Raw genomic sequence first — 19,594 nt, 5'->3', positions numbered from 1 at the left:
ACTCTACTCCACTGATCAAAATGTTTGTCTCTATACAAATACCACGCACTTTTTATCACTATTGCTCTGTAGTAGAGCCTGTGGTCTGAAAATGTGATTCCACCAGCTGTTCTTTTATTGTTAAGTATTATTTTTTTCTACTCTGCTTTTGTTTTGGTTTTTGGGGTTTTGTTTTTTGCCTTTCCAGATGAATTTGTAAATTGCTCTTTCCATGTCTTTGAAGAACTGTATTGGGATTTTGATGGGAATTGCATTGAATATGTAGATTGCCTTTGGTAGGATGGCTATTTTTACTATGTTTATTCTGCCAATCCATGAACATGGTGGATCTCTCTATTTTCTAAGATCTTCTTCGATTTCTCTCTTGAAGACTTGAAGTTGTCATTATATAAATCTTTCTCTTGTTTGTTTAGAGTTAACACAAGATATTTTATAGTATCTGTAGCTATTGTGAAGGGAGTTGTTTCCCTAATTTCTCTCTCAGCTTGTTTATCATTTATATAAAGAAGATTACTGATTTATTTGTGTGAATTTTATATTTGGAGACTTTTCAGAAGTTGTTTATCAGCTGGAGAGGTTCTCTAGTAGAATTTTTGGCATAACTTATGTATACTATCATATCATCTGAAAATAGTGATGCCTTTATTTCTTCTTTGCCAATTTGTATTACCTTTATCTCTTTTTGTTGGCTTATTGTTCTAGCTAGCACTTTGATTACTTTATTGAATACATATGGGGAGAGCAGCCATCCTTATTTTGTCCCTAATTTTAGTGGGATTGCTTCATGTATCTCTCCATTTAATTTGACATTGGCTGTTGGTTTGCAGTAAATTGCTTTTATTATGTTTAGGTATGGGCCTTGAATTCCTGATCTCTCCAATACTTTTAATTTCTAGGGGTGTTGTATTTTGTCAAATGCTTTTTCTGCATTTAAGGAGATGATCATGTGATTTTTCCCCTTGATTTTGTTTATATAGTAGATTACTTTAATGGGTTTTCATATATTGAACAAACCTTGCATCCCTGGGAGGAGGCTTACTTGATCATGGTGAATGGTGGTTTTGATGTGTTTGTGGATTCGGTTTGCCAGAATTTTATTGAATATTATACATCAATATTCATAAGAGAGATTGATCTGAAATACTCTTTTTTGGTTGGGCCCTTGTGTGGTTTAGGTATCAGAGTAATTGTGGCTTCATAGAATGAATTAGGTAGTGTTTCTTCTGTTTCCATTTTATGGAATAATTTGAGGAATTCTTTGAGGGTCTGGAAGAATTCTGCATGAAATCTGTCAGGCCCCGGACTTTTTTTTTTTTTTTTTTTTTTTTGGTTGAGAGATTTTTAATGATTTCTTGTATTTCCTTTTGGGATATGGGCCTGTTTAGATAGTTTAAGTGCTCTTGATTAAACTTTGGTATGTGTTATCTAAATAGAAAATAATCCATTTCATCTAGATTTTCCAGTTTTGTTTAGTATAGTTGTTTGTAGTACGATCTGATGACTTTTTTTGAATTTCCTTTGCTTCTGTTGCTAGGTGTCCTTTTTTTTTTCATTTCTGATTTTGTTAATTTGGATACTGCATCTGGGCTCTTTAGTTACATAGGCTAGGGGTTCATCTATCTTGTTGATTCTATCAAAGAACCAGCTTATGGTTTTGTTGATTCTTTGAGTTGTTCTCTTTGTTTCTATTTCGATGATTTCTGCCCTGAGTTTGGCTATTTCTTGCCTTCTGTTCCTCTTGGGTGTGTTTGCTTCCTTTTGTTCTAGAGCTCTCAGGTGTGCTGTTAAGCTGCTAGTGTAAGACCACTCCAGTTTCTTTACCAGGGCACTTAGTGCTATGAATTTTCCTCTTAGCACTTCTTTCATTTTGTCCCATAAGTTTGGGTATGATGTGTCAATATTTTCATTAAATTCCAAGAACTCTTTAATTTCTTTCTTAATTTCTTCCCAGACCAAGTTATCATTGAATAGAACCTTGCTCAGTTTCCACCTGTATGTGCAATTTCTGTTGTTGCTGTTATTGAAGACCAGCCTTAGTCCATGGTGATCTGATAGGATGTGTGGGATTATTTCAATCTTCTTGTATCTGTTGAGGGTTGTTTTGTGACCAATTATATGGTTGATTTTTGAGATGGTACCATGAGGTGATGAGAAGAAGGTGTACTCTTTTGTTTTAGGGCGAAATGTTTTGTAGATATATGTTAAGTCCATTTGGTTCATAACCTCTATTAATTTTGCTGTGTCTCTGTTTAGTTTCTATTTCAGTGATCTGTCCATTGGTGAGAGGGGAGTGTTGAAATCTCCCACTTTTGTTATGTGGGGTTCGGTGTGTATTTTGAGCTTTTGTAAAGTTTCTTTTGTGAATGTTGGTGCCCTTCCATTTGGGGCATAGATGTTCAAAATTGAGACTCTCACTTGATTTTCCCTTTGATGAAGTGTCCATCCTCATTACGCTTGATAACTTTTAATATTCTTTCTTTGTTCTGTGAATTTAGTGTTTTGATTATTATGTGACAAGAGGAACTTCTTTTCTGGTCCCATATATTTGGTGTTCTATAGGCTTCTTGTACCTTTATGGCCAGCTCTTTCTTTAGGTTGGGGAAGTTTTCCTGTCTGATATTGTTGAAGACATTTTCAGGTCTTTGAGCTGCGAATCGTCGTTCTGTTTTATTTCATTAATTCTTAGATTTGGTCTTTTCACTGTATCCTGAATTTCCTGGATGTTTTGGGTTAGGAGATTTTTATGTTTTGAATTTTGACAGTTGTGTCAATCTCTTATACGGTGTCTTCTACACCTGAGATTCTCTCTTTTATCTCTTGTATTCTGTTGGTGTGACATTTACATCTATAATTCCTGACCTCTTTCCTAAGTTTTCCATTTCTAGATTTTCCTCCATTTGTGTTGTCTTTATTGTTTCTACTTCCACTTTTTGGTCTATATCTGCTTTATTCAATTCCTTCACCTGTTTGATTGTATTTCCCTGTATTTTTTTAAGGGATTTATTTGTTTCCTCTTTAAGGGCTTCTACCTGTTTACCTGTGTTTAACTGTATTTCTTTTGGTGAGTTATTTATATCCTCCTCAAAGGACTCTATTATCTTCATGAGATAAGATTTTAGGTCAGCTTCCAGATTTTCAGGTTTGTTGGTGTATTTAAGACTTGTTGTGGTGGGAGAACTGGGTTCTGATGATGCTCAAGTATATTGGCTTCTGTTTCCTATGCTCTTCTGCTTGTCTCTCACTATGTAGTTATCCATGGTGTTTGCTGGTCAGGGTGACTCTGTCTGGAGTCTGCCTCTTTTGTGTCTGGGTTGCCTCAGGTCTCCTGGTAGGCCTGTGGCCCTGGCTGTAGCAGACCTCCTGTGGGACCTTCCAACTGGGGAGTCTTCAGAATGGCAGAGAAGCTGCTGATCTATTGCCCTGGTTTCAGTAGATCTACTGGGAGGCCTTCAGACTGTTGGGTCTTCAGAGGAGCAGGCAAGCTGTTGTCCTCTGTGAAGCTGTTCTCCAGAGGGGCTTATGGACTGTGGTTTCTGTTTTCCTATGTGCAGCGGATCTCCAGGGAGGCTTTCAGTCTGTTTGGTCAGTTGCCCTGCATGCCACAGAGACCTTGAGGGGTCTTCAGACTGTGGTGTCAGTTGTCCAGTTGCCCTGTGTACAGAGGAACTCTTGGGATGCCTTTAGGCTGTGGTGTCAGTTTCCCTGTGTGCAACAGCTCTCCTGGGATGGGTCAGGATGTGGTATCTTCAGGGGAGCAGACTAGTTAGCAGTCTGTCCTGGAGAAAGGACCAGGCAGAAGGGGAATGGTACTCAGCAGGTGGGGCTTTTTGGGGAGTGATGTGTCCTGAGTCCACTGGCTCCCAGCAGCAGTTGTGAGACTTTGGGAGGGGTCTTACCAAATGCTCTGAATGCAGCAGATCTGGGATGCCTTGTGATATGTCTTCAGGGGAGCAGACTAGCTAGCAGTCTGTCTCAGCAGAAAGGATGGGGCAGAAGGCACCAAATTCCTTTTTTGAAATAGAAATACAATTTTATATTTACCCCGAAGTGTAAGAGGGTTCTGGTTCTTTCTTCTCAGTGACCACATTTACACTGTCTTACCATGAGATTTCAAATACCCTGTAAGTGGTCATCTGTAACTTCTTTGTGTTTGACTAGCTTGCTAACAGCTTCTATGATTGAGAACACTGTGGACATTTGAAATACTTCGATTAATTTCTCAAGAACTTCATATAATGTAATTTGATGATTTCACTTCCAACTCTTCTGCTTAACTCCTTCCAGATCCCCACACACTCCCTATTCTTTCAAATTTAATGTCCTTTAAGAAAACATTTTAATTTACCAATCCATCTACTCCAATATGTGTTGTTTTTGTACTGCTGGATACTAGGCCATCAGGTGGCATGTGTTGATTTATTAGTGGCCACACCCTTAACAATGATCTCTCCTTCCTCCAGAAGCCACCCAGTCTCCATAATTCCTCACTTTGGAATGGGAGCATACAGCCCTCCTCATTCCATGTTACAGTGTATATTATCTTGGTCTCGTACAGGTCTTAATGAAGGCAACCACAATCTATGACTTTATGAGAGCAGCTGTATTTTGCTCTGTCATTTCTGTTCCCTCAGTCTTAAAATCTTCTCAAAATAGGGAGACCCTCTTCTGAGATGGTTCCTAAGCCTTGGTACAGGGTGTGATAGATGTTCCATTGGGGCTGAATGTTCCTAGGTCTCTTATTCTCTGCGCTTTGAATAACTGTGAGTTACTGTAGTCAACACCATCCACTGCATAAAGAAACTTCCCTTATGGGGTTGGAAAACTGCATTTGTCTATAGATAGGAAGATTTGACTATAGAGGACAGTTTGATAAGTTCTTTATTAAACTAAATGTAGTATGTTAATTCTGAAGCCTGTTTGCTCCTCACCCATGTGTTTTTGGCAATATATACAGTAACAGATAGCTAATCATATCCAATCAGAGTGGTTGGTTATGCAGATAACATTCATGCCAATATTGTACACATGGGCATATCTTGCCATGCTTGTCTTTATTGTCCTTTACTGGGTTGACAATTGGGTAAGACTGGTATTGCAATTATTGAAAATACAAGGACAGAAACTAAATAGCTTTATGAGATCAATGCACAACAAATAGAAATGAAAAAAAAAGTAAAATCTAGAAAGAGTGTAACTGTCATCACTGTAATCTTTGAGTCTTTTTAATGTGGGTTTTGGTCTGAGCAATAACAAATTCAGTGCAGTTTTCTTTCCCTCTGCAGGAGTCTGTCTGCTTCTTCCTAGCTCCTCCCTGTCTCTCCTTCCTTCCTCCCTCCTTCCCTCCTTTCTTCCTCTCATCCTTCTTTCCTGCAGTCCTTCCTCTCTTCCTTGCTCCCTCCCTTTTTCCCCTTTCTTCCTTCATTTCATTAGCCAAAAAATCTTTACTATTGAAATTCAATATCCTCCTCATTTCCCCACACAAACTACTCATAGATTCTTTCAAATAGCAACAACATGATCAACTTGTAGTGATTCATTTGATCTTTCCATTCTGTCTAATTATATTTAGCTCTGTTTTCTAGCTTGCTACCTGTGAACTATCTTGGATGGTAAAGTCATACTTAAAAGACAAGATTCTCACAGCAATCCTTTAGGATTTAGCATTAGTTTTCTCATGGGCTTCTGAAGATGGAGCTGCTAAGGCGTTCAGATCACCTTTTCTCCCCTACTTCCTGTAGAATAAGTAAGATCTGTGCATACAGCCTTGAGATCAAATTTTCTCACCTGGTACATGAATTGAATGTTTTTCCAGGTACCTCAGAGAGTGGATGTGAACATCTAGTAAGGAAACAGAACGAAAGCTCTTTGAAAAGAGTAAAGCATTTCTACTATGAGTTTGGGGAATTGTTAATTATTGATGCTATTAAGCCTAATTAGGTCCTACTCTTAAATAATTTATCTGATTCTATAGATTGTGTTCCGTGAAATGATCTACCATTCTCTAAACAGCAAATTTACTTTGTTTTATGACTAAAACAAGAATGTTTGCCAGGATATAATTTAAAATTCTTGCTACAAAGAGTCTTTTTGAATACCAATAGGGTTTTGCATCAAGAATGAACATGAGTCATCACCTCATGGGAGCAAACGTTTTTAGAATTTTTTTTCAAAATCATGCATCACATTACAAAATTGAAAACATTCTGTCTTATACATATTTTATCTTTAGCGTTTTAAACACTTTTTTATTGTATACAGTATTACATGAACCTGTAATATAGTTTTACCAATATTATAATCAGGGTAAAGTAGATGGATATTCAGAAACTCAAAACCAACCAATCAAATATTCAAGAAGAGTTAGAATAATTAATATCTAAGACAGCAATTTAATCTGTGGCTTCATGAGTTTCATTTTTGGGTTGGATATTGCACAATGTCTGGGTCTTCATCTTTTTCATATTTTATTTATATGTATTTTATGCCAGAGAAATATCAGCACACAATTTAGTAGTCATGCAAATTTTGTTATAATTTTTCAGAGATAATTGTTTCCTAACATCTGAAATATTTTATGTTACTCTTATTATGGCATTTTCTATTTATTCAAATATATGAGTGCTAACTGTTTAAGTAGGTTATAGAGTTTCTTGAAATATGCTATATTGTATAAAATAAATTATTTAAAATGTAACATTCCTTAAATTAGATGTTCCTTGAATTCTAAGAAATGTGGTCCTAGTAAGATCCAATTCTGATATAATACAGTAATATGAAAATCAACTTCAGAGAAATGAACATAGTTAAGTAAAATAAAAATGAATGTAATTAATTTACCATAGAATATTTCAAATAAAACTATCTACTTTGAGCTTATTATATTGATAATTTAAAAAAATTATGGCAGGTGTCGTTGTATGCCTGTAAATACTGTACTCAGGAGAATGAAGCCATATGTTCTGGTGTTTAAGAACAGGCTTAGATACAGGTGAAAGAGAGGCAAGCTTGAACTACATGAAACCTTTTATTAGAAAAGTAAAAGAAGAGATGAAGAATTAATAAATATACAATAAGTTGTCTTTCCATGTTTCTGTGTTACAAGTGTTACATGGATATTCTTCAAGTAGATATCAGTTAGTCTATGTGTACAGGAAAGTATTGGTCTCCCTTCACAGCACCTAAGTCCCAATCACTTGAAAATACAACATGACTAAGCAATTGTTTGAGATGTTTGTGGCTGCAAATTCTAGAGTTTGTAAAACTTCTGGTGATAACTATTTTTAAGAAATCAGTGATAGGAGGAACATTTGCACACACAGAACTTTATTTTTCACACTCTTGGCCAAGTAAGTAGTCTGGTTGCTGAGTCAACAAGAAATCTATTTTGGTAAATTATATGCAGTACATTAACTTTCTTTGTTTCTTTAAAGCTAATTCAAATATTTATATATGCTGTGTATGTAATATCCAGGTCCTTGTCACCATAAATTTCTGTAATACTGTTACGTCTCTGAGTGTGCTTTGATCAATGTAAAATATACTTTTATACTTTTTCATCACACTTCATTCTGGAGTCTTTTGTCCTCAAGGGCTTGCAAATGTTATACTTCCAGGCCATCACTTCTTATTCCCTCAATATACACAGAACAAAGCTTTTTTTTTAATGTAAGGTGGCTCAATTGAGTCCTGGAGGTGAACCTGCTTGCCTGTCTATACTGTGAAGTGGGAAAAATTGTGGGTAATGAACAGAATTGATATGACACACTGAAAAATCCACTTTATAAAGATTGGTAGCAAGTATCTCTCCAGGCTACTGATTTGCAAAGCCATTTTCAGAAGATTTTAAAATACGGTTTTTTTCTTTGTTTTGCTGTTGTTTTTGTGGTTATTTTTGTTGGGTTTTTTTGTTTTGTTTTTGTTTGTATTTTCTGCTTGCTTCTCTAGAGAATAATTGATTTATAATTTATAGTTGAGTGGATATCACAGGGATTATAAATTAGCAAAAATTATTTTGAGACTGAGAATTTCTTTTCCAGGGCTACATTTTGGAAAATTGAATAGAGCTGTTAAAGTAATTCCAGATCCAGATATGGATTCCTCTCACCTATGAAAGACAAATCTGAAAAAGTTAGAAGCTTAGAAACTGCTTTCTGTCTTCATTCTTCCTATTCACATATGAGGCCCTGTCCGGAAATATAGGAAACTGGGGATATATTTTATGCTTTTGTGTTTCTTCCAAGTGACTAAATTAGAATAAGAGTGGAGTGCAATATTCAGAGAAATATTTCTTTAATCTTTTGCACTTTGTTATCTCCTCTTGTTTATCCCTGGTTAATGAAATTTGAAGTATACTCCCATGACTCCTTTACTGATTCAATATTTTCTTCAACAATGATGAAGTCTAATCAACAACAAAAATTTGTTTTCACATTATTCTCCATTTGTGTTTTTTCCTTTGGAATAAAAACTATGCAAAAAGTGATTCTTTATCTGGTCACTGAATATGGGCATTTAACAGGGATCAATTCTTCTACTTAGTGGTTCTTCAGCCTTTTATTCTGGATTTTTTCCCCCAAGGATGTTTGTCCAGGAAACACACTGATAGAAATCACAGACCACAACTACCTACAGCATGGATGATGTGCTTCTGTGATTCCTGGTATATATTTTATCTCTCACAGAGATAATTGCAGCACAAGAGTTGGGGGTTCTTTTCAAAGCTTGGAGTATCTCAGCACTGATACAAACCTACAGTGTCAAAGACTCCCCAAATTTTTCCCTCTGTGTGCAGCTGAAGAGGCAAGTGAAACACACAAAGTCAAGATCACACTGTAGGCTCACCTGTGGCCATTTTATTTGCCCTGGACTCATACTTCACTGTTCTCTGTAGCATGAAAATTTGATTATCTAACACTTTAGCTGAAAACAAATGAAAGTCTCTGTCTCTTCATAGCTGTGGATGTAATGTCTATTAAATTGTAGTATGCACAAAAGACTTACAGAATTTGTCAAATAATGAATACATGAGTGAATGAATGATAAAGGAACCACAATCTTCAGGATAGATAATAACCATTATAAATTGATAAGCTTGGCAATAATATTTATTTTACAAATAAATTTATATACCAACTGAAATGAAGAATCACAGAACTCAATGTTCAACAGTTTACATTTCATATTAAGAAACATGAATTGCATTTCAGTCACATCTATTGTTCCCTATATGAACTTGAACAAAATGCTCACAATCTTGATTTCTGGTTAGTGAATTAGGAGAAATGATAAAATCTTGTAATTGCCTATTTTTGAGTCAGCGAAAATAGAATGTCAAGCATTGTACTCCAGTCATTTACTATTGTTATTTTGCTTTGCTGAGTCATGCAAATAATCATAATTTGAATTATAGAGAAGGAAATAATTTCCATTGAAAGTTATATTCCTCAATTTTCATCTCTAGTTGCTGAAATTTCACCGATGCATGTCACTGTAGAATTCATATATCTCGTCCTTGTCTGCTGGTTTCCCAGGCAAGCCCAGCAGCATCGAGTCAGACCTGTCCCCTTTTCCCACCACCTCAACCTGCAAACCTAGAAGCCTGCAGCTATCAGGGACCATAAAGTGAGACTCACTACCCCAATTCCTTGCCTGCTGGCCCGTCTGAGCAGTCAGAAACAGTGAGTTCTGCCCTGCCCCTTTTCACTCTATTTCTTGGACCACAGCTCTACTTGGCATCTCTGGAGGTCTGCTACCACCAAGGACAACCAGATGCAATCACCCAGCCCCAAACCCCTGCTTGGAGTGTCCCCTAGCAAATTGAGCATCCCTGAGGTCAGCCTTGCCCCATCTGCATTCCATATTCCCAGTCCATACTTCTACCTTCAATCCAAGAGGTCTGCAGACATCAGAGACCACCCTGTGAGATCCCTACCTCAACTAGTTGCCTACTGACACCTCTGTGAAAACCCATCATGGTCAAATTCTTCCCTGTCCCCTCTGCACTCTATTTCTGCAGGCAACAGCTCCTGGGAGTCTATGGGAGTGACTGTACCTGAGACTCCTAGCAGTAGAGGATATGGAGATTGAAGTGGCCACCCCCTGTAGCCAGGCAGGACTCCCAGTGGAGGAATGAGGACACCAAACCACCCACAAAACCTTTAACCAAAAATTTGTCCTGCCTACAAGTGCAGGGACAAAGGTAGAACAGATATTGAGGGAATGGCCAACCATTGACTGGCACAACTTTAGACATATCTATGGGCAAAAACCAATCCCTGACTTTATTAATGATACACTGTTCTTGCCGACAGTACCGTCCCATAATTGTTCTCTGAAAGGCTCCACCCAGTAGCTGACTAAAATAGATGCAGACCCACAGCCAAACATTAGATGGAGCCTGGAGAGTCTTGTGGAAGAGTTGGGGTGGGGGTAGTATGGAACGCAAAGAGGATAGGAACTCTACAAGAAGATCAACAGTCAGTCAATTAACTTGGACCCTTGTGGGCTCCCAAAGAAGAAGCATTGTGGGAAAAATGCAGCGGCGGTGTCCCGGAGGCTTTCCACTCGGTGGGTCCCACATACAGGAGAAAGTCTAAGTTTCCAGAGGCTGGAGGCTTTGGCAGTGGCAGACCCCAAAGACACGAAAATGTCCATAGTTCTAAAAGGGTTTATTTTCATGGCGGATGGTAGATGGTCTGGATGTAATTAATGAAAAAAAAATAATTCATGTATCTCCTTGAATTAATAGTTAAGTGTCTTTTATGCAATGGAAAAGTCTCCCAATTCTTGTTGTTTTAAACCTTGTTTCCTCTGGTTTTGTCATGCCCCTTTTGTCATGCCCCTTTTTCTTTTTTCTTTCTCCTACGGATATTCCTTCATCTGACTCTCCGATTCCTTTCACATAGGAGGCTGATATATAAACTCCTTCTCCTGTCTGTCTTAAATTATTTTCTGTAGTTTTCACTAAATGTATTATCTTCATTATTTTCACATGACAATTTAAACTTGTTTGTATGAGTTTTTGCCCACATGTTTGTATGGGCAACTTGTACAGACCTGTTGCCATGGAGGTCAAAATAGGGTGTTGAATTCTCTGGAACTAGAATTATTGTAGTTCTAAGCCACCATGTAGGTGATGGAAACCAAGCCAAGAGATTCTTCAAGAGCAACAAGTGCTTTTAATCACTGAGTCTTCTCTCTACTCCTCATAAATCTGATTTGTATTTCCAGTTTGCTTTTGATATGTGATGTAAACTTCTTAAATCCATTGAATTACGAATTGTGTATTTTTCAGTTCTAGAATTTTTGTACTTTAGAGTTTCACATCCTATGCAAAAATTTTGTCAGTTTCTTTTATCTCTATTATCACATCTATCACATCTTTGTCCAGTTAGACCTATAAGGCAGCTTCCAACATTTTCTTTTTTCAGAGTGGGTAGAACAATACCTATAATGTACAGATCTTAAGAGACAAAGAGTCCCTAGTGATAAAAAACATTCCTGTATCATTTTCTCTGCTATCTTAGCACAGTAGACTTTCAATGTATAACTAATTTCAGTATTTTCTCTGTGTGAATGAGGTCTCCTCAATCAACAATAAATGCACTCAAAATTTTTCCATTCCAACTCACCCACTGACTGGCCCCCAGTGTAGAAGAAAAAAATTTAAAAATATGATTTAAATTACATTACATAATTCTAAATTATACATATACTTGGAATGGTATCATATACCAGCTATCACATGGTATGAGAAGGATAAAAATATAAACAATAACAATTTTGTGATTTTCTGGAAGAATTATAATTTTCTTTATTCCAATCTACAATTTTAAGCAGAAAGCAGCAAAATGCCTTAAACTAGTTGTGCTGCACATACATGAGGTCCTAGCAAACAGCCTGACTACATAGTAAGCCTCTGCACTAAAAAAAACAATAAATAAATACATAACAAATAAGTAAACACCTAGTTAACATGAAAAAGGTTGCCTGTCATGGGGTGCAGAAATAAACAAAATAAAAATGAAAACCGTAGCTAGTATTTCAAGAAATCCTGAGTTACTTGATCATATTTTTTCTGCATGAGACAAATACGTTATATTAAAACATTTTTATCCCAGAAAATCATAAAGAAAAGATACAGTGAAAGATGAAGACATAAGAAGAAGGTCTTAGGCAGAACATGGGAGAGGGAGGGAAGAGTGGGAAGTAGAGAGAAGAAAAGATGAACTTGAGCTGTATACGCCTCTCCTAACAGTTTACCATGAGGCTGATGAACAAGGTGGAGAAGGAGTATCAGAGCTGGATTATTTGTCTGCTCTACCTGGAATATACAGCTCTCGTCTTTCACAGAGAATAATGGACACAATTCTAGCAACCTATAGATTCAACATGATGGAGCATCAAGTAATCCTGCACTCCCTCTAAAGGTTATGTGCCTTTCCAGGACAGTTTTTTTTTGTTCTCTTTTAAAACCCTGTTCATGTAATTTAGCCATTCTAAAATCACAGTCTGTATTTCAAGCCTCCAGCAGTATCCTCTTCATTAATGATAAACAAAGGAACAATTCAACAGAAGTCAGAGACTGAACAAGTGGTTAATCCATGTAAACTCACATTTGTCAAGGATGTTGAGCTGGAATTACAAATCTGGAGTCACTATTTGAATATGTGAGAAAATTTGCTTCCTTCTTTTAACCCTTGACCAAAACTGTAATTTTAAAATGTGTTTCTTCAGCAAAGATTTTTTTCTCTCTAAATGTAGACCAAGCACGTCTTTTGGACTATAATATTTTAAGCTGTAATATTTTTATTGCTCTGTTTTATAAGTGAATTCATTTTTAAAGCATGGCATTAATTTTCTTAAACAATTCAATAAAAAAAACACAGAAAAATATTAATCAAGAAAAATTTTGCCATGAATACTGTATACACACTATAACACACATTGTGTTCATCTTTTCATATAGCTGATACCGGCAGACATTTCTGTGTAATTGTGTGCGTATGTATTGGCCTCGTCCATATAGGAGCTGTTTCTATTTCTATTTACTCCAGTCCTCTGAAATGTTGTGACTTTGCCGATTTCATTCTCCATAAACTTCTTTAATGTTTTTAATTGAAATGGAATTACATCACTCTCCCTCTATTTTACCCCCCTCCCAGTTACTCTTCCATTAATCCCTCCTATGTCCCTCCACTCCCTATATAATAATGTTTTTATTGATTGTTTCTGTTATATATATACAAATGTGAAATACAAGCATAGGAAAAACTGTAATGGAAAATTTAAAGAATACATATACTTCAGACTTAATTGGGAACTGTTTAGTGATTTGCTGATGGAGACAGCCTGTATAGGAATGCATTGTGACCATTCTCCAACCACACTGATCCTTTTTTTTTTTTTTTTTTTAACCTAATCTATGTGAGAAATAAGTTTGGAATAATATTGTATTAAATTGAAGTTATACTATAGACAATGAGATATAGCAACAAGTGAGGTGCAGGAGGTTAGGAGGAAAATATTTCCTGAATCCACAGGAGATAGAGGCAGGATGGGGTGGAAGGGTGAAGCAGGTATTCTGTTGCAGAGCTGGGGAATTTGGAGGAACAGAGGGAGAGATGAAAATTTGCAGTCAGTGAATCTACTTCCCTGGCAGGAGTCCATTTTCTCTTATAATGTAAATAACCAGTTTATAATTTTGATATAAGCACTTAAATAAGAATTTTACTATAGTCTTGTTTTATCATTATTGTTAAATTATATTTGCATACATCTTATAATGTGATTTATCACTATGTAAAGATACATAAAACTCACAACCTTTCACTGCAGTTATTTATCTCAAGAAAAAATGTGTGTTAAGGAAAGAAAAAGTACAAAGATGATGGTTACATAAACTATGAAGACTCAGTTTAAACCAACAACTATGCAAAGATATGATATATAATTAAAGTGCTACCTCAGCAGGCAGATGAGGAAGTAAGTCTCTGGAGATTGAACAGTGGTTAATATATTACTTCAGTATAGTAATTATTAACCCTCATTTATCAGATCATTTTAGCATTTTAAACAAGTCATCAATGACAATAGAAAAAGAAAAGAAACCAGAGAAGTAAAAGGGCATAGATGGTTGCTCTCCATACTGGTTTTTGAAATGATATTTTCTGCTCATACTAAAATAAGGAAAAACTACTGTATAGCCCAATATTCCAACTTGGCTAAGAAAGATGGCTAGATTTTCCAATCTTTTTCTCTAAAAAATGAAATTTTTTGTTTCTTTGTACTTCACCCACCTCTCTAGTAAATCTTCCACACAGTCTCCGGTCAACTGAACAAGAGCACTCTGGACAGTACAATAAGATCAGTTGAGCCTGGCATGTTCTCTTTGTAGTTTTTCTTCTTTTTCCCTAGCACTTGGAAGCCAATTATGTATACATTTCCCTGATGTGCCTTGCATAATAGCTAGGATAAAGAAAAGAAAACCACTGTTGTTCTTGTCTATATCTTCTGGCAATGTGTAGGACTCAGTCCTCTTAATCAGAAGACTGGCTGGGCTAAGCAAAGGGAAGAAGAAGGTTGAAGAGCTGCGGCTTGCAGTTGCAACTCAGTGTGGCTCTAAAAAGAAGGGAAGTGGCATTTAAGATTAAGGCCATGCAAGCTAGCACAATACAAAATAGAGTGATTGTCGCTTGCTTTGATTCACTAAAATTGACCAAAGTATAGATTAAAACTTAAATTATGTTCACAATTATATCTGGTTTTTGCCATACTAACTACTCCATTCTTATTCCAGTAAATTCTACACAAGCTACATAATGACAAAATTCTCAGTGCATTCTAGGGATTTGGTAACATGCTTTTTCCCAGAATCACATCCAGTAGTTCCAGAAGATCATATTATTCCTTCTTATTATATAGTCTCATGGTATACACACACACACACACACACACACACACACACACACACAAAGGTGGGAGGTAGAGGCAGAGCTGTTTTAAGAATGCCCTATATATTATATCTTAAGATACTGGGAAAAATCAAAACATGTTTTATTTCCTTCCCGCTCTCGATTAGTCAGAGTTTGCTAGAAATATAAAAGCACATTTAACAGACTTACAGAATGAATCTCTCTCTCTTTGTCTCTGTCTTTCTCTTTCTGTGTGTGTGTGTGTTGTACATGTGTGTGTGAGCATGCATGTGTGTATTTATATGCATTTAATGCATGATATAATCTCTCTATATAGTTATGTATATAATTATATATGTAGATAGATAGATAGATAGATAGATAGATAGATAGATAGATTAATCATATAAGTTCATAATTCTCTATATATGGAGATTTATTAAAATTACTTGCAAGCTGTTGTACAACTAATCCAACAATGGCAAACTGTGAAAGAAAGCCCAAGGATCCAACAGTTGTAGTTGCTCAGTTCACCAGGCTAAGTGTCTCAGCCAGGAAAGGAATGGATCTGCTAGAGAAGAGAAGGCAAGCAAGCAAAGAACCAAAGCTGTTTTTGTCTATATTCTTGAATAGACTTCCAGCAGAAGGTGTTGCTCAGAATAAGGGTATTTGTTCCCATCTTAAGATCTGGATTGAAGTTGATGTATGTCTTTCTACCTCCAAATCTGAATTAAAGGTGTATGTGTCTTCCTACCTCAAGGTCTGGATCAAAGATGTTTCTAGACTAAACCTGGATTCACTCACTTCAAACCAAGCAAAACAAATCTCTCATAGGTGTACTCTCCATTTTAGGATTATAGTTCCTTCCAGAGGCAGTAAAAGTTGACAATCAACAATATCTGTCATACATTCATACAGCTACCATAGTCAAGTGTTTTCCCGTGCCAGTTATGCTTGCTAACTTCCAAACTAGAAAGTGCTCTGCTAAAGAATATTTCTCCCCATTGCAGTATTTTCTCTAAAGGCAATCACCATCACAGATTATTATAAATCAGCAGGGACTGTGAGCACATACTTCACCTATGAAAATCAATTCTAAGTAAACTAAGTAAAGCACCTGCTCAGGGGCTTGGGTTGCACACCTTCCCTTGTGAATCTTTTAAATTCATTTACTCAGCTCTGCACCCAAGAATTATGTAAGTCCTATGAATAAAAACTTCACTAGATAGTCAAGATGATAAAGGACTTTCAGTTGTTATTTTTAAATGATTTGCTTTAACCTAATATTATTTTTCTACATTTTTTATCTACTCTGTTTCCTGAATTATATTTCATTGAGGATAGGTAATACTTTTTTTTGTAAAAAAAAAAATCTACTACAAATATGTCACCTGTAGCTGAACCCAATTAATGCTACTCAAATCGACCCTGGTAGTGGTGGTGGCAGTGATGCTCCTCGCTATCCTCCCTCAATGTTCTGACTTCCTGAATGAGAGACACATACACTCAGCCATTATATTATAATAGGCCTTAAACAGTTCCATGGCTGGGCCACTTCCTAATCTCCATGTGGCTGATGTGATCTTCCAATAATCCCATCTCATCGCTTACTAAAACTTATATTTTATCTTTACTGCCCCAGACCCAGACCTGCAGCCCTCTCATGCTGAGTTCTCCAGCACCCAAATGATGGCTGTGTTCTCTGTCAGACACCTTTCAGACATCTACTCCCCTCCCAGCACAGTGGATAGCTTTCTTCCTGCTCCTTCCTCAGTTCTTTGTCTGGGAATCTTACAGTCCTGCCTCTTTCTCCTTGCCCATCCATTGGCTTCAAGCAGCTTTATTTACCAACCAAAACCATCTGAGGGCAGAACCTCTTAGCATCTTATGTGCAGACACGTGGATTCTTGTGCAATTTTGGGTACCAATTTAACGTAATACAACAATCATGCATTATAAAGATAAATAAATTTCAGTATATGTGCACAAAATAGATGGATTCTTTTCTAAAAAGTAGTCAGACTAGAAGGTACAGGAGCTCAGGACATGATCCAAATATAGGGCTCACTTCCCTGTTTGGTTGATAGACATAGAATGGCTGTCAAAAGAAGACTTTATCCTCTCATTCTTTTCTTCCATTCTGTTGTCTTACCACCAGCAAATGATGAAACACGGAAAGGTCACCATCCGTCTTACTTCCCTTAAAAGTACACTATAAGACCCTCATATTTCAGGTGTTAGGAAAGGAAGAAACAGCACACAGTGACCCATCATTATCTTTATATCCAGTCATACTGTTTCTATAAAATCATGTTTCATTACTGCTACAAATCTCTTTCATCAAACTTATCATAAAGACATATCATCTTTGTATTTGGCCTTTCATTTCTTAAGGTTTCAGTGCCACTTCAAGCTGATTTAAAGAAGTAGCTATGCCAATCTCTTGTTAATCTTTCTTTTGTTATACAGCCATCAACCATAAACTATTTGATTCAGACTCTTATGGTAAATTTAGTAATGGAAATCACGTGTTTAATCCACAATTGGAGGATGTCCACACCTGGAAAGCCCTTCACCATTCAGTGGCAAGTGTGATAAATCATAACAGTTTAATAGGATGAGGCAAAGAAGCAAAACTGTCAAGAAATGACATAGAACAAGGCAACTGGAAAGACCCAAGAGAACAGAACAGATTTGAAGAACATGTGTTATGCCAAGATACACAGTAGCAGGATCACAAGGCAATTTCACTAAAATGTGGGCATTGGCACTGAGTAAGAGGATTTTCTTTTCTTATAGGTATAATAGAACATCTGAATACACATTCCCAGTGATTGCAATGAAGTAAAAGATAATCATCTATGTGGACCACTTAGTTTACAGCAATGGAAAAAAATCTGAGAAAATGCCTAGCACTTGGTTGTTAAAAATATAACTACTATGGAAATTAACTTAAGAATAGAGAAAAATTTTAACATGAAATACAGAAGTAAGGGGCTGGAGGGATGGCTCAGTGGTTAAGAGCACTGACTGCTCTTCCAGAGGTTCTGAGTTCAATTCCCAGCAACCACATGGTGGCTCACAACCATCTGTAATGTGATCTGATGCCATCTTCTGGTGTGTCTGAAGACAGCTACAGTGTACTCACAATGAAATAAATAAATAAATCTTTAAAAAAAAGAAATACAGAAATAAGACAGAGATTTGATATTTTTGTCAGATGTGGGCATGGATATGGTTTATAAGTTTACTGCAGTATATCTCAATAATCAAGCAGATCAGTGAGAGAAAATTACAAGAACTGATGATTGCTCTAATTGTTAAATTCTGGGAGTCTTTACTGCACACAGGAAGATAATTGTATGCTGTATTAACTTCTAATCACTTTAAGTAATATTTAACTTATAGAATACTGCTAAGTTATAGAAAGATTCCACACTAGGGTAACAAAGAGCATAGTTCAGGAACTGTTTGCAACATCACTTTGACACAGGGAAGCATAGAGGGATTGTTTAGCAGAGCTCATGCTGGAGAGTGACAAATAGAGAAAGCAGGGTCTAGGCCCTCAGACCCTTTAAGTGATCTCTTCCAGAGGCCATCCATTTGAGATTTTACAACCCCCAATAGTGAATCCCTTAGAATAAAGCCCCTAAAACCTGGGACTTTAAGAGTCATTAAAATATCCAAACTCTACAAAATGGGTCTCAGAAGAAAAGGCTGAATTCATATTACAGAGGAGGTAGACATCTACTTTCAGGAAGCAAATGCTAGGAGCCTTTGGTATATGACTGACTGATTAGAGTAAGGCTAATGTAACAAAAGAAAAGGTCTCAGCATAGAACCATTTTATATAATGGTGCTTACATGTGTGGAAAATAGATATCCATAAAGATTCATAGAGAAAAAAAATCCACAGAGATATGAGAAACAATGGAGAATTATGCTATTAAACAGAAGAAAAGAAACTGCACTAAGGATATGAATTATTTCATATGTCACATACTCAAAAATTCGACCCATGAAGAATTAAACAAATCCTTGTCAGAATATTGATAAGGAATTTAGATTTTATATTCATAGAATCCATGGAAGAAGTCAAGAAGAATGGATGTTCAGAGACATTTGTATGGTGTAGTTAGTTAAAGTTGAGAAATTTGTATTTTGATTTGAGGTAGGAGAAAGCTGATATATTGAGATGCAACAGAAGTCGGATGGAGATGAGAGGCCAGCAAAAAATTGTGACTCAGAGTGAAATGATGGGGCACATATAGGGATCTCTGGTCAGTTATTTAAAAAAAGACAATTCAAGTCAAATTTCCAGATCTCTCCTTGAGCTATCATATAAACTTGCCCTTCTATGCTGAGTTGGCTGCAATGCAAAAGAGTTAAGGATAAATATACTTTCATAATAAATATGAATTTAACTTAAAAAGTAGCATTCACTTGGATACTTGGGATAAAATGAATATGAGCATATTTGCTTATTTCTCTTCCTAAAAGATCATGATACAGCTTACTTTGTTATTCTCAAAAATCCTCATATCACCTAGATTAAAAAAACAATTACATATCTGTAATTATCAGCTGACTGTGAAATCAAACAACCAAAAATTAACATTGTCTAGGACCCAATTAAAAAGAACTTAGCTTACTAATAATTAGTGTACATTGTTTTAACTACT

This window comes from Grammomys surdaster, unplaced genomic scaffold (assembly GCF_004785775.1).
Source record: "Grammomys surdaster isolate TR1022 unplaced genomic scaffold, NIH_TR_1.0 138, whole genome shotgun sequence".
NCBI lineage: Eukaryota > Metazoa > Chordata > Mammalia > Rodentia > Muridae > Grammomys > Grammomys surdaster.
This window is presented reverse-complemented; position numbering follows the sequence as displayed.